The sequence below is a fragment of the Pseudophryne corroboree genome, chromosome 2, assembly GCF_028390025.1.
Source record: "Pseudophryne corroboree isolate aPseCor3 chromosome 2, aPseCor3.hap2, whole genome shotgun sequence".
Taxonomy (NCBI): domain Eukaryota; kingdom Metazoa; phylum Chordata; class Amphibia; order Anura; family Myobatrachidae; genus Pseudophryne; species Pseudophryne corroboree.
The window spans coordinates 269,512,550-269,526,618 of record NC_086445.1 but is presented as its reverse complement, the minus strand read 5'-3'; positions in this window follow the sequence as shown (position 1 = coordinate 269,526,618).

Sequence of the window (14,069 nt, the reverse complement as noted above, 5' to 3'; positions counted from 1 at the left end):
CAGGCACCAAGATTTCTGTTGCCGGCCCTAATGGGATTGCTTGCTGGGTCGGTGGGCATCCCAAGTGGCTTTGCCCAATAGCATTTGCATCCCTTGCACCCTCTATAGCTATGTCGCTGATGTGGGGTGACAGGCTGTGAGGGGGGGTAGCAAGTGTGGAGTGACAGGCTGTTAGTGGTGACAATGGATGTGGGGTAACAGGCTGTAAGTGAGAAGGTGTAGCGGGTGTGGGGTGATTGGCTGTGATTGAGAAGGGTGGTAGTCGTTGTGGGGTGTCAGGTTGTGAGTGGGGGTAGCAGGTGTGGGGTGACAGGCTGTGAGCGAGAAGGAGGTGTGGGATGAAAGGCTGTGAGTGAGAAGGAGGGGTTAGTGGGTGTGGAGGTGACGGCTATGATTAAGAAGGTGGGGTAGTGGGTGTAGGCTGACAGGCTGTGATTGAGAAGGGGGAGTAGTGGGTGTGGGGAGACAGGCTGTGAGTGGGGGAAGCGGTAATGGGGTAAAATGCTGTGAGTGGGGACAATGAGAGTGGGGAGACAGGCTGTGAGCATGAAGGGGGAGTAGCTGGTGTGGGGTGACGGGCTATAAGTAGCAGGTGTAAGGTGACAGTCTGTGAGTGGGTTCAGTGGGAGTGAGGTGACAGGCTGTGGGGTGACTAGGAACAGAGCAGAGTAAAAATACATTAAAAAAGCTGGATGAAAAATATACTCACCTAAAATCTAAGGCTTCTGTGACTGGATCGCTCTCCATCACATGGGGTGGATTTTATTCATTAGAAGACAGGGGAGGTGGAGCTGCTGGCGAGTCTATAGGTCTTGCCTGTCTGTGGGGCGCAATCGGGGCGGGTAAATCCTGACTGGGTAAACATGGTGGATCGGCGATGGGTGGTTTGGTGCACAGTCCCTGGCCGGTGGCGCCCCCCTTTGCCGGACTTGCCATGGCTCCCAGGGAACATGCACTGCTCACTCCAATCTAGCTACTCCTCTGGTGGAAACAGAGAGAGCGAGACATCAGGGATATAGAGTGGCAGAGAGAGACAAAGAGAGAGAGGCAGCAGGGACAGAGAGAGGCAGCAGGGACAGAGAAAGACAGCAGGGACAGAGAGAGACAGTGGGGATTTAGCGTGGCAGAGAGGGACAAAGAGAGAGGCAGCAGGGACAGAGAGAGAGCTGCAGCAGGAACAGAAAAAGACAGCAGGGACAGAGAGAGACACATCAGGAACAGAGAGAGACAGCAAGGACAGAGAGAGACACAGCAGAGTCAGAGAGACAGCAAGTAACATTACTGAATTTAGGGTTCCACTCCCAGTCAGTGCAACCATGCATGGTGGACGCTGTGGAGGAGGAGCGAGAGTCGGGGTCCGCGGCAGCATCGTATACTTCCGCAGCAGTTTGAGGAGATTGAGCCAACAATGAGGAAAGGAAAGGGCCGTGTGCTGGGAGGTGTGACCCAGCAGCTGCTGCTGCATGCCAAATCAGCAAACATCCCCACTCATACACACATGGAGATGTCACCCCTGCAAGACCACTGCCTCCCCCCTCCTTTAGCTGGAACCTGCGGCAGCAGCAGCAGCAGCACAAACTGCTGCTAGAAACTAGTTACAAACTAGAAATGTAAATAAATAAAAAAAAAAACAACATACACAGTTCAGTGCCTCGGGGTTCCAGACATGCCGTCCACCCACTGTTTCTGGCTCCGGTGGCTACCTTCCCATCCCCACCCTTACCTACTCCTAATGGCCCAGAAAGACATCATGGGCGTGGCTTCCCAGTTCCACACTCCCCGCCCACCCCTGGACAGCACAGATCGGAGGTGGAGGCGGAGCAGTGGAAGGATGTTAGAGCTCTTTATTCAGTAATTCTGGTGGAATGTCCAGCGTGGAAACTCCACCGGGTACACTCCCCTAGCCCTTTGCACCCCCCCTCTGACAGACCTGTTACGGCGCCCAGAGCAAGTACCCTACTCACTCCCCCCTAGATACACCTCTGTCCTGCTGTGTCTCTCTCTGTCACTGCTGTCTCTCTATGTTCCTGCCTGCAGTCTCTCTCTGTCCCTGCTATCTCTCTGTCCCTGCTGCCTCTCTCTCTCTGTCCCTCTCTGTCACACTAAATACCTGCTGTCTCTCTCTGTCCCTGCTGCCTCTCTCTCTCTGTCCCTCTCTGCCACTCTATATCCCTGCTGTCTCGCTCTCTCTGTCCCCACCAGAGGCATAACTAGATTGGAGTGAGTAGTGCATTACATCACATACACCGTGCCAGAATAGGAAGCCACTGGGACCTGAGGAGGGGATGAACACCGTCCGACAGACACAGCATGTGGGAATAACAGGTAGGGCGGCCCGCTGGTGAAGGAGGACCAATGACCTGAGGAAGAAGGAGGTAGCTGTAGCTTGTCAGTTTCACTAGCGCCGTGTGGATCATCTATTGACATGGGTGGCAGGGTGGGCTTTTCTGTTGGAATTACTGTGCAGGGCCATGGAGGAGGTGGAACTAGTTCCACCTACTATTACAGGAGGTGGAACTCAGTTCCACCCCGTTCCCCCCACTTTAACCCCTGACGCCACACCAGTGACATAGCTATAGAGGGTGCAAATTATATGGGGCCCACCCACTTGGGATGCCCACCAACCCAGCAAGCAATCCCACTGCACCTTTTTTAATATTTTTATTTTATTAGTATTGAGCCATCCTCATTTTCCAGGCTGGCAGTTTACATCTTGGTAGGAGAGGGGGTGTTCCTGTACAGAGCTTCACTGTGTGCTCGAAGCCGCCTGCTGTAGAGAAACACTCCCACTGTCAGTTATCCCCCCTCCCTCCAAGTTGGGCCAGGGATGCTTGATGACTGGGTCATGCAGCAGCAGCAGGGACACAGTCTGTATTGCCACAGGACACTGCGCACGGCCCTTCCTTCACTGTTAGCTTTTCCTCCTCCTCACAGTGCAGCAGAACTTGGAAGCAGTCTGCGGGTCCCACTCCTCTACTGCTCCACTATGCTTGGCTTTGACTGGGAATCTTCAGCAATCAGCAGCACCGCAGTTCCTTACCTAAAAGTAGTCTTACTCTGGTACCACTCTTTGTCCCTACTGTATTTCCCTGTTACCTCTCTGTGTTGCTATGTCCCTGCTGCCTCTCTATCTCTCTCTCTCCCTACATCCCTGCTGCCTTTCTCTCTCTGTTCCTACATCTCTGCTGCCTCTCATTCTCTGTCCCTATGTCCCTGCTGCCTCTCTCTCTCACTCTCTCTGTCCCTATGTCCCAGCTGCCTCTCTCTCTCTCTCTCTCTCTCTGTCCCTACATCACTGCTGCCTTTCTCTCTCTGTCCCTACGTCCCTGCTGCCTCTCTTTCTCTGTCCCTATGTCCCTGCTGCCTCTCTCTCTCACTCTATCTGTCCCTACGTCCCAGCTGCCTCTCTCTCTTTCTGTCCCTACATCTATGCTGCCTTTCTCTCTTTCCCCACATCCCTGCTGCCTTTCTCTCTCTGTCCCTATGTCCCTGCTGCTTCTCTCTCTCTGTCCCTTCATCCCTACTGCCTCTTTCTCTCTCTCTGTCCCTGCTGCCTCTCTCCCTCTGTCCCTACGTCCCTGCTGCCTCTCTCCTTCTGTCCCTACTGTGTCTCTCTGTTCCTGCGTACCCACTGCCTCTCTCTGTACCTACGTCCCTGCTGCCTCTCTCTGTCCCCACGTCCCTGCTGACTCTCTCTGTTCCTACATCCCTGGTGCCTCTCTCTGTCCCTACATCCCTGTTGCCTATGTCCCTACTGTATGTTCCTGCTGCATCTCTCTGTCCCTGCCGCCACTCTGTATCCCTGCTGCTCTGTCCCTGCTGTCACTCTCTTTTTCTGTGTCCCTACTGTCACTTTCTTTGTGTCTGGGTTCCTGCTGCCACTCTCTCTATTTCTGAGTCCCTGCTGCCACACTCTCTGTGTCTGGGTCCCTGTTGCCACTCTCTCTGTGTCTGGGTCCCTGCTGTCAGTTTCTCTGTGTCTGGGTCCCTGCTGCCACTTTCTCTGTGTCTGGGTCCCTGCTGCCACTCTCTCTGTGTCTAGGTCCTGCCACCACTCTCCCTCTAACTCTTTCTCTATGGGTCCTTTCTGCCACTCTCTGTGTCCCTTCCACCACTGGAGCTGGATGCTGTCGGTGAGGGAGCAGGAGCAGCTTATTGGTCGGATCACAGAAAGGAGGGTCATCATGATGTCAAGATGCACTGTAATAACATTTGTTTGTTGAAGGGTCTAAATGTGTGGCATAATGTGTAATTGGGCCCTACAGTGTGGCATAATGTGTGTATGTACATTTATATCCCTAGCTTAAAAGGTAATAATAAGAATTTACTTACCGATAATTCTATTTCTCGGAGTCCGTAGTGGATGCTGGGGTTCCTGAAAGGACCATGGGGAATAGCGGCTCCGCAGGAGACAGGGCACAAAAAAGTAAAGCTTTACTAGGTCAGGTGGTGTGCACTGGCTCCTCCCCCTATGACCCTCCTCCAGACTCCAGTTAGGTACTGTGCCCGGACGAGCATACACAATAAGGGAGGCATTTTGAATCCCGGGTAAGACTCATACCAGCCACACCAATCACACCGTACAACTTGTGATCTAAACCCAGTTAACAGTATGACAACAGAAAGGGCCTCTTAAAGATGGCTCCTTAACAATAACCCGAATTAGTTAACAATAACTATGTACAAGTATTGCAGATAATCCGCACTTGGGATGGGCGCCCAGCATCCACTACGGACTCCGAGAAATAGAATTATCGGTAAGTAAATTCTTATTTTCTCTATCGTCCTAAGTGGATGCTGGGGTTCCTGAAAGGACCATGGGGATTATACCAAAGCTCCCAAACGGGCGGGAGAGTGCGGATGACTCTGCAGCACCGAATGAGAGAACTCCAGGTCCTCCTTTGCCAGGGTATCAAATTTGTAAAATTTTACAAACGTGTTCTCCCCCGACCACGTAGCTGCTCGGCAGAGTTGTAATGCCGAGACCCCTCGGGCAGCCGCCCAAGATGAGCCCACCTTCCTTGTGGAGTGGGCTTTTACAGTTTTAGGCTGTGGCAGGCCTGCCACAGAATGTGCAAGTTGAATTGTGTTACAAATCCAACGAGCAATCGACTGCTTAGAAGCAGGTGCGCCCAACTTGTTGGGTGCATACAATATAAACAGCGAGTCAGATTTTCTGACTCCAGCCGTCCTTGCAATGTATATTTTTAAGGCTCTGACAACGTCCAACAACTTGGAGTCCTCCAAGTCGCTAGTGGCCGCAGGCACCACAATAGGTTGGTTCAGATGAAATGCTGATACCACTTTAGGGAGAAAATGCGGACGAGTCCGCAGTTCTGCCCTATCCGAATGGAAGATTAGATAAGGACTTTTATAAGATAAAGCCGCCAATTCAGATACTCTCCTGGCAGAGGCCAGGGCTAGTAACATAGTCACTTTCAATGTGAGATATTTCAAATCCACCTTTTTCAATGGTTCAAACCAATGGGATTTGAGGAAATCTAAAACTACATTTAGATCCCACGGTGCCACCGGAGGCACCACAGGAGGCTGTATATGCAGTACTCCCTTGACAAAAGTCTGGACCTCAGGGACAGAGGCCAATTCTTTTTGGAAGAATATTGACAGGGCCGAAATTTGAACCTTAATGGATCCCAATTTGAGACCCATAGATAATCCTGATTGCAGGAAATGTAGGAAACGACCCAGTTGGAATTCCTCCGTCGGAACCCTCCGATCCTCGCACCACGCTACATATTTTCGCCAAATGCGGTGATAATGTTTCACGGTGACTTCCTTCCGTGCCTTAATCAAGGTAGGAATGACTTCTTCTGGAATGCCTTTCCCTTTTAGGATCTGGCGTTCAACCGCCATGCCGTCAAACGCAGCCGCGGTAAGTCTTGAAAAAGACAGGGACCCTGCTGTAGCAGGTCCCTTCTCAGAGGTAGAGGCCACGGTTCGTCCGTGAGCATCTCTTGAAGTTCCGGATACCAAGTCCTTCTCGGCCAATCCGGAACCACTAGTATTGTTCTTACTCTTCTTTGCCGTATGATCTTCAATACCTTTGGTATGAGCGGCAGAGGAGGAAACACATACACTGACTGGTACACCCAAGGAGTTACCAGTGCGTCCACAGCTATTGCCTGTGGATCTCTTGACCTGGCGCAATATTTGTCCAGTTTCTTGTTGAGGCGAGACGCCATCATGTCTACAATTGGTCTTTCCCAACGGTCTATTAACATGTTGAAGACTTCTGGATGTAGACCCCACTCTCCCGGATGAAGATCGTGTCTGCTGAGGAAGTCTGCTTCCCAGTTGTCCACGCCCGGGATGAACACTGCTGACAGTGCTATCACGTGATTCTCCCCCCAGCGAAGAATCTTGGCAGCTTCTGCCATTGCACTCCTGCTTCTTGTGCCGCCCTGCCTGTTTACATGGGCGACCGCCGTGATGTTGTCCGACTGAATCAACACCGGCTTTCCTTGCAGGAGAAGTTCCGCCTGGCTTAGAGCATTGTAGATTGCTCTTAGTTCCAGAATGTTTATGTGAAGAGACTTTTCCAGACTCGTCCATACTCCCTGGAAGTTTCTTCCTTGTGTGACTGCTCCCCAGCCTCTCAGGCTGGCGTCCGTGGTCACCAGGATCCAATCCTGAATGCCGAATCTGCGGCCTTCTAATAGGTGAGCCTTCTGCAACCACCACAGAAGTGACACCCTTGTCTTTGGTGACAGGGTTATTCGCAGGTGCATCTGCAGATGCGACCCTGACCATTTGTCCAACAGATCCCTTTGGAATATTCTTGCATGGAATCTGCCGAATGGAATTGCTTCGTAAGAAGCCACCATTTTTCCCAGGACTCTTGTGCATTGATGTACTGACACTTTTCCTGGTTTTAGGAGGTTCCTGACCAGATCGGATAACTCCTTGGCTTTTTCCTCTGGAAGGAAAACCTTTTTCTGAACCGTGTCCAGAATCATTCCTAGGAACAGCAGACGAGTTGTCGGGATTAAATGGGATTTTGGAATATTCAGAATCCACCCGTGTTGTCTTAGCACCTCTTGAGATAGTGCTAAAGCTGTCTCCAGCTGTTCTCTGGACCTTGCCCTTATTAGGAGATCGTCCAAGTATGGGATAACTAATACGCCTTTTCTTCGAAGAAGAATCATCATCTCGGCCATTACCTTGGTAAAGACCCGAGGCGCCGTGGACAATCCGAACGGCAGCGTCTGAAACTGATAGTGACAGTTTTGAACAATGAACCTGAGGTACCCCTGGTGTGCGGGGTAAATCGGAACGTGTAGATACGCATCCTTGATGTCCAAGGATACCATAAAGTCCCCTTCTTCCAGGTTCGCTATCACTGCTCTGAGTGACTCCATCTTGAACTTGAACTTTTTTATGTAGAGGTTCAAGGACTTCAGATTTAGAATAGGCCTTACCGAGCCATCCGGCTTCGGTACCACAAATAGAGTGGAATAATACCCCTTTCCTTGTTGTAATAGGGGTACTTTGACTATCACCTGCTGAGCGTACAGCTTGTGAATGGCTTCCAACACCCTCTCCCTTTCGGAAGAGACGGTTGGTAAGGCAGACTTCAGGAAACGATGAGGAGGATCCGTCTCTAATTCCAACCTGTACCCCTGAGATATTATCTGCAGGATCCAGGGGTCTACCTGCGAGTGAGCCCACTGCGCGCTGTAATTTTTGAGACGGCCCCCCACTGTCCCCGAGTCCGCTTGAGAGGCCCCAGCGTCATGCTGAGGTTTTTGCAGGAGCCGGGGAGGGCTTCTGTTCCTGGGAAGGAGCTGCCTGTTGGTGTCTCTTCCCTCTTCCTCTGCCTCGTGGCAGGTACGACAAGCCCTTTGCTCTCTTATTTTTGTAGGAGCGAAAAGGCTGCGGTTGAAAGGTCGGTGCCTTTCTCTGTTGGGGAGTGACTTGAGGTAAAAAAGTGGATTTCCCGGCAGTAGCCGTGGCCACCAAGTCTGATAGACCAACTCCAAATAACTCCTCCCCTTTATACGGCAAAACCTCCATGTGACGTTTTGAATCCGCATCGCCTGTCCACTGTCGTGTCCATAAGGCTCTTCTGGCTGAAATGGACATAGCACTCACCCGAGATGCCAGTGTGCAAATATCCCTCTGTGCATCACGCATATAGATAAATGCATCCTTTATTTGTTCTAACGACAGTAAAACATTGTCCCTATCTAGGGTATCAATATTTTCAATCAGGGATTCTGACCAAACTACTCCAGCACTGCACATCCAGGCAGTTGCTATAGCTGGTCGTAGTATAACACCTGCATGTGTGTATATATTCTTTTGAATAACTTCCATCTTTCTATCTGATGGATCCTTAAGTGCGGCCGTCTCAGGAGAGGGTAACGCCACTTGTTTGGATAAGCGTGTGAGCGCCTTGTCCACCTTAGGGGGTGTTTCCCAGCGCGCCCTAACCTCTGGCGGGAAAGGGTATAATGCCAATAACTTTTTTGAAATTATCAACTTTTTATCAGGAGCAACCCACGCTTCATCACACACGTCATTTAATTCTTCTGATTCAGGAAAAACTGTTTGTAGTTTTTTTCACACCATACATAATACCCTGTTTTACGGTATCTGTAGTATCAGCTAAATGTAACGTCTCCTTCATTGCCAAAATCATATAACGTGTGGCCCTACTGGAAAATACGTTTGAATTTCTACCGTCGTCACTGGAATCAGTGCCCGTGTCTGGGTCTGTGTCGACCGACTGAGGCAAAGGGCGTTTTACAGCCCCTGACGGTGTTTGAGGCGCCTGGACAGGCATTAATTGATTGTCCGGCCGCCTCATGTCCTCAACTGACTGTTTAAGGGAAGATAAACCATCACGTAATTCCACAAATAAAGGCATCCATTCTGGTGTCGACCCCCTGGGGGGTGACATCTGCATATTTGGCAATTGCTCCGCCTCCACACCAATATCGTCCTCATACATGTCGACACCACGTACCGACACACACCGCAAACTCACAGGGAATGCTCTAATGAAGACAGGACCCACTAGCCCTTTTGGGGAGACAGAGGGAGAGTCTGCCAGCACACACCACAAAGCGCTATATATACAAGGGATATCCTTATATTAAGTGCTCCCTTATAGCTGCTTTAATATATATATATATAGCCATTAATGTGCCCCCCCTCTCTGTTTTACCCTGTTTCTGTAGTGCAGTGCAGGGGAGAGACCTGGGAGCCGTTCTGACCAGCGGAGCTGTGACAGAAAATGGCGCCGTGTGCTGAGGAGATAGGCCCCGCCCCTTTTTCGGCGGGTTCTTCTCCCGCTATTTTTCCAGTCAGGCAGGGGTTAAATATCTCCATATAGCCCCTATGGGCTATATGTGAGGTATTTTTAGCCTTGTATAAGGTTTATATTTGCCTCTCAGAGCGCCCCCCCCCAGCGCTCTGCACCCTCAGTGACTGCCCAGTGAAGTGTGCTGAGAGGAAAATGGCGCACAGCTGCAGTGCTGTGCGCTACCTTATGAAGACTGAGGAGTCTTCAGCCGCCGGTTTCCGGACCTCTTCACGCTTCAGCATCTGCAAGGGGGTCGGCGGCGCGGCTCCGGGACCGGACTCCACGGCTGGGCCTGTGTTCGATCCCTCTGGAGCTAATGGTGTCCAGTAGCCAAGCAGCAAATCCACTCTGCATGCAGGTGAGTTTACTACTTTCCCCCTAAGTCCCACGTTGCAGTGATCCTGTTGCCAGCAGGACTCACTGTAAAGAAAAAAAACCTAAACTAAACTTTCTCTAAGCAGCTCTTTAGGAGAGCCACCTAGATTGCACCCTTCTCGTTCGGGCACAAAATCTAACTGGAGTCTGGAGGAGGGTCATAGGGGGAGGAGCCAGTGCACACCACCTGACCTAGTAAAGCTTTACTTTTTTGTGCCCTGTCTCCTGCGGAGCCGCTATTCCCCATGGTCCTTTCAGGAACCCCAGCATCCACTTAGGACGATAGAGAAAAAATAAATAACAATGCTCCAGACAACAATAAATTTTTTGTCTTTAGATATGCCTCTGATCAGTAGCAGATTCTGCTAATAAATAGCAGAATCTGCTACTGAAAAAATCTCATGCTGGGGGCCGCCCAGCAAAGAGCATGGCCACCCAGCCAAGGTTTAAAAGTTCCATTTAAAAATTCTATCGCATCGCAGGAACGGGCATAGTGGTAGCCCCTTTGTATACGCAGCAGGCATACCGCCACCATTTTTCACCTCTCAGTGGTCACGTGTGATGTCATGCGGCCACCTCTAAAATGGCTTGGACATGCCTTTGTTGTCTAGACCATGCCCCTGCAACGCTGCCGCCACGACACCCGCCACTGTCAATCAAAATGAGATAGCATCCTCCCAGGATGCGATCGCATTTTTTTACCCACCACGCATGCATGTTCGCAATGCTGCACATGCGCAGGTGGCCGAATAAGGGATTTACATTACTTCGAAGTACTTTAGTGACAAGTTTGTTAGAAATTATTCACCACCAACCAGTCAAGCTATACAGTGACAATATTTTGCCCGAATGTGCTACATTGTGTCACTGAATAGAGAGCACCCCAAAACATGGTTTTGGCCAAAGGACAGTGTTTCAAGAATTAACGCCTTTTCAGCACTTTCAGTGCAGAGTACACCAAAAATATATTCATAAGCAGAGGGTAGTCAATCACACACAAAAAAACAACAATTATGAACTCATACATCGGGGCAGTGAACCCCACCATGACCCTAACTGTGTGGAGTTTGTATATTCTCCCCGTACTTTAATGGGTATCTTCTGGGTACTCTGGTTTCCTCCCACAATCCAAAAATATACTGGTAGGTTAATTGGATCCCAACAAAATTAACCATAGCATGAATGTGTGTGAGTGTACATGTGCCAGGAAATATAGATTGTAAGCTCCACTGGGGCAGGGACTGATGTGAATGGCCAAATATTCTTTGTAAAGTGCTGCAGAATATGTGTGCGCTATATAAATAACTGGTAATAAATACACTGACCTTGGTGAAACCCACCAAGGTCAGTTTAGGAATCCCGACACCCGGCATACCGACATCTTTTCTCCCTCCTGGGGGTCTACGACCCCCCTGGAGGGAGAATAGATAGCGTGGCACGGGTAGCGCGCCACCGTGCCCACAGCATGGCAAGCTCAGTGTGGCGAGTGCAGCGTGCCCGCAATGGGCTCATTTGCGCTCGCCCAGCTGTCGGTATCCCGGCGGCAGGGATTCCGGCGCCGGTATGCTGGCTGCCGTGAGTCCGACTGCCGGCATACCATACTACACACGGTTCAATCTGCTTTCCAAAAGCGATTTGCTCTCACCACGTTTGACATTCAGTTATCACGTGTGCATGTTTAACCAACTTTATAATGATAATTTTACAACTATGGGGCAGAGTTGGATTTTGCGTATTGTTACATTTCAAAGGATTTTAATTGTATGTATATTTTTTCCTCTGAAATAATTTAGTTTATGCTTAAAATGAATTGTAAAAGATAGCTACAATTAATACAGCTGTCAAGTAGGTTTCAGTTTACTGTATGCATAATATAAATGTAAATGTAATGTGCCAGCAAGAAAATGAATAACGATTATTAAAAGAATGATGTACTGTAGTTCACTGGACATAAAAAAATATAATGTTGGCAATTATTCATTTTAAATCGTGCCATACTTAAAACAATAGGTTATGAAGCTATAAATACAGTATATAAACGTGTCGGTAATATACGGAGGTACTCTATTTGAAATATGTACACAAGTATGTGGTTTGATGTCTTCTTAATGGTGACTGAAAATAGGTCTGAAGAAAAATGTCATCATTCATTCATATTTTTAATAGATACCTGTAAATGTATTTTAATTAAAATGGTTGAAGTCTATACTATGGATATTAAAGGCTCACTATTAAGTTTTCCCAGCGACATGGGTAACCAACCCAGGTTGTGATAGTTAAATACCATAAAATGTTGTGTTTTTTAACAGTCCAGGAGAATCAGCTGTCTAATGACTTTGCTTGACTTCCACCTCTAGCAGTCAGTCTTGTTATGCAAGAAGGCCTTGAGAACTACTTTTGCCCAAAAACACAAACATGGGTTGACATGGGCTTAGGTGTATTATAGTTTATGGTCTGACAAGGGTTGTACTTTTTATCTCTAACCAGGTCAGCTCACTGGAACTTATCTGTACAGGGTACCTATAGAGACCAAAGGACTTAGAGAAGGCTTAGTGGCCCTCAGAGCCAGATAAACACCACATGGATCCCTAGATAAGTACCGGTTTGGGGATGCTCATCTTTCGCAATTGCTTGCAAAAAACATGAAATTATATATCATCATTTTTTAACAGCGACAGCAGAGTTATAGGGCAACAATTGCTAAAATCAGAAGTTTGCATTTACTGGACATCCACTGATTCCCCCATGTTGCATCCAGCTGGACTCAATAACCTTTACCAAAAGAGGAAGATTAGTTGTGGAGAAGGCAGCAGTAGAAGAAAGAATGTGACAGGAGAAAGTGCAGAGCAAGAAGAAAAGTAATTTGTGAAGGGCAAAGCCAAAAAAGTGGCTAATGGGAGGCACAGGGGAAATATAGATTGTGGGGGTAAATGATAAAACTAGGTGGAGGGTTTTAAGTAATACGCACTAGGGGGTGAAATTGAGAATGAGACATATACACCACCAGGTGGGGGAAGGGAAATAAGACATACATATTAAGGAAAAATATTTGTCAGGCACTACTATGGGCTGGGTGCAGGATCCCGACAGTCAGAATATCGACAGTGGCATCCCAACAGTTAGAATCCAAACAAATAGTATGCCAACCCTCTCCATTACCCTCCCCCTAACCCTCCCCTCCCACAGCCTAACCCTAACCCTCTCCTAATGCCTTACCTCGCCCAGCTTAACCATAACCCTCCCCAACATACTACAGTACTTACATTTAGGGTGCTGACTGTTGGGATTCCAACATCAGCATCTAGAATGTTGGGATGCCAACTACATCCTGCTACTACTATGTGTCTTCCAAGGCAGCGGTATATAAAGGAGAGAGTCAATCTCCACACAGGAAAAGCAATATGTCATTAAGGAAAACCGTGCACAAATAGCCGCAAGGGTACAATTATTAAATGGCTAAATAATGAATGAGATAAAAAAGCACACATTTAAATAATCAATGCAAATTAATGAATGCACAACATAAGTCTGAAACTCAGTGTCAACAACTAAAAATCGCATGGACTGGGAATAGAAAATCCTTAGATAGGATCACATAGGTTGTAAATGCCAAATCCTTAGCCTACAAAGTCATTTAAAGTCAACCATAAAGTACATGGACTTGTGGTGGAAATATAGCCCTTTAAATGTACAAATAATTGTTCAGCATATGTAGTTATGTTACCAGTTCCGTGTACATACTTGGGACATGACATTAATGCAGACAGATAAACACTAAACCGATCTAAAGGAACCAGGGAAAGAGGCAGTAACTGAGCTCAGATTGGAGGAGGAACAGCACAAGTCAGAGGGCTCAGAATGTGCATAGGAAGAGCTGTGCCCCCAGCATGTGCATAGGAAGAGCTATGCCCCGTACTGGAACAAAGAGTACTCATATAATACAGTGTTTCTTCAGTGAGATCACACATCAGAAAGGCCACCCACTTATTACAACTTATCTGAGACATCAAATGGAAGGACTCATGCCATTCTAAGATTAAATGTACAGAGACCCTACACCAATATTCTTCATTCTTTAGGACTCCAAGGCATTAATCATTGCTTAGTCTCTTGGACTTGGGCTTCTTGATTCGATATCCTTCATCCTCAAATACACTTTTTTTTCTGACACTTTATTTCCAGGTGATAGGAACAGCCATGAAGACCAGATTGTGCTGAGCTACCCTACCTTATATGTGAGTCAAGTGGAGGATCAACTTATATGGGGAGAGAGCTCAGTGGTCACCTGGTCCTCTATGGCTGTTATATAGAGTAGATAATCTTTTTATTATTTGTGATTGAACATTGTCACACAAATTTGTTTCTT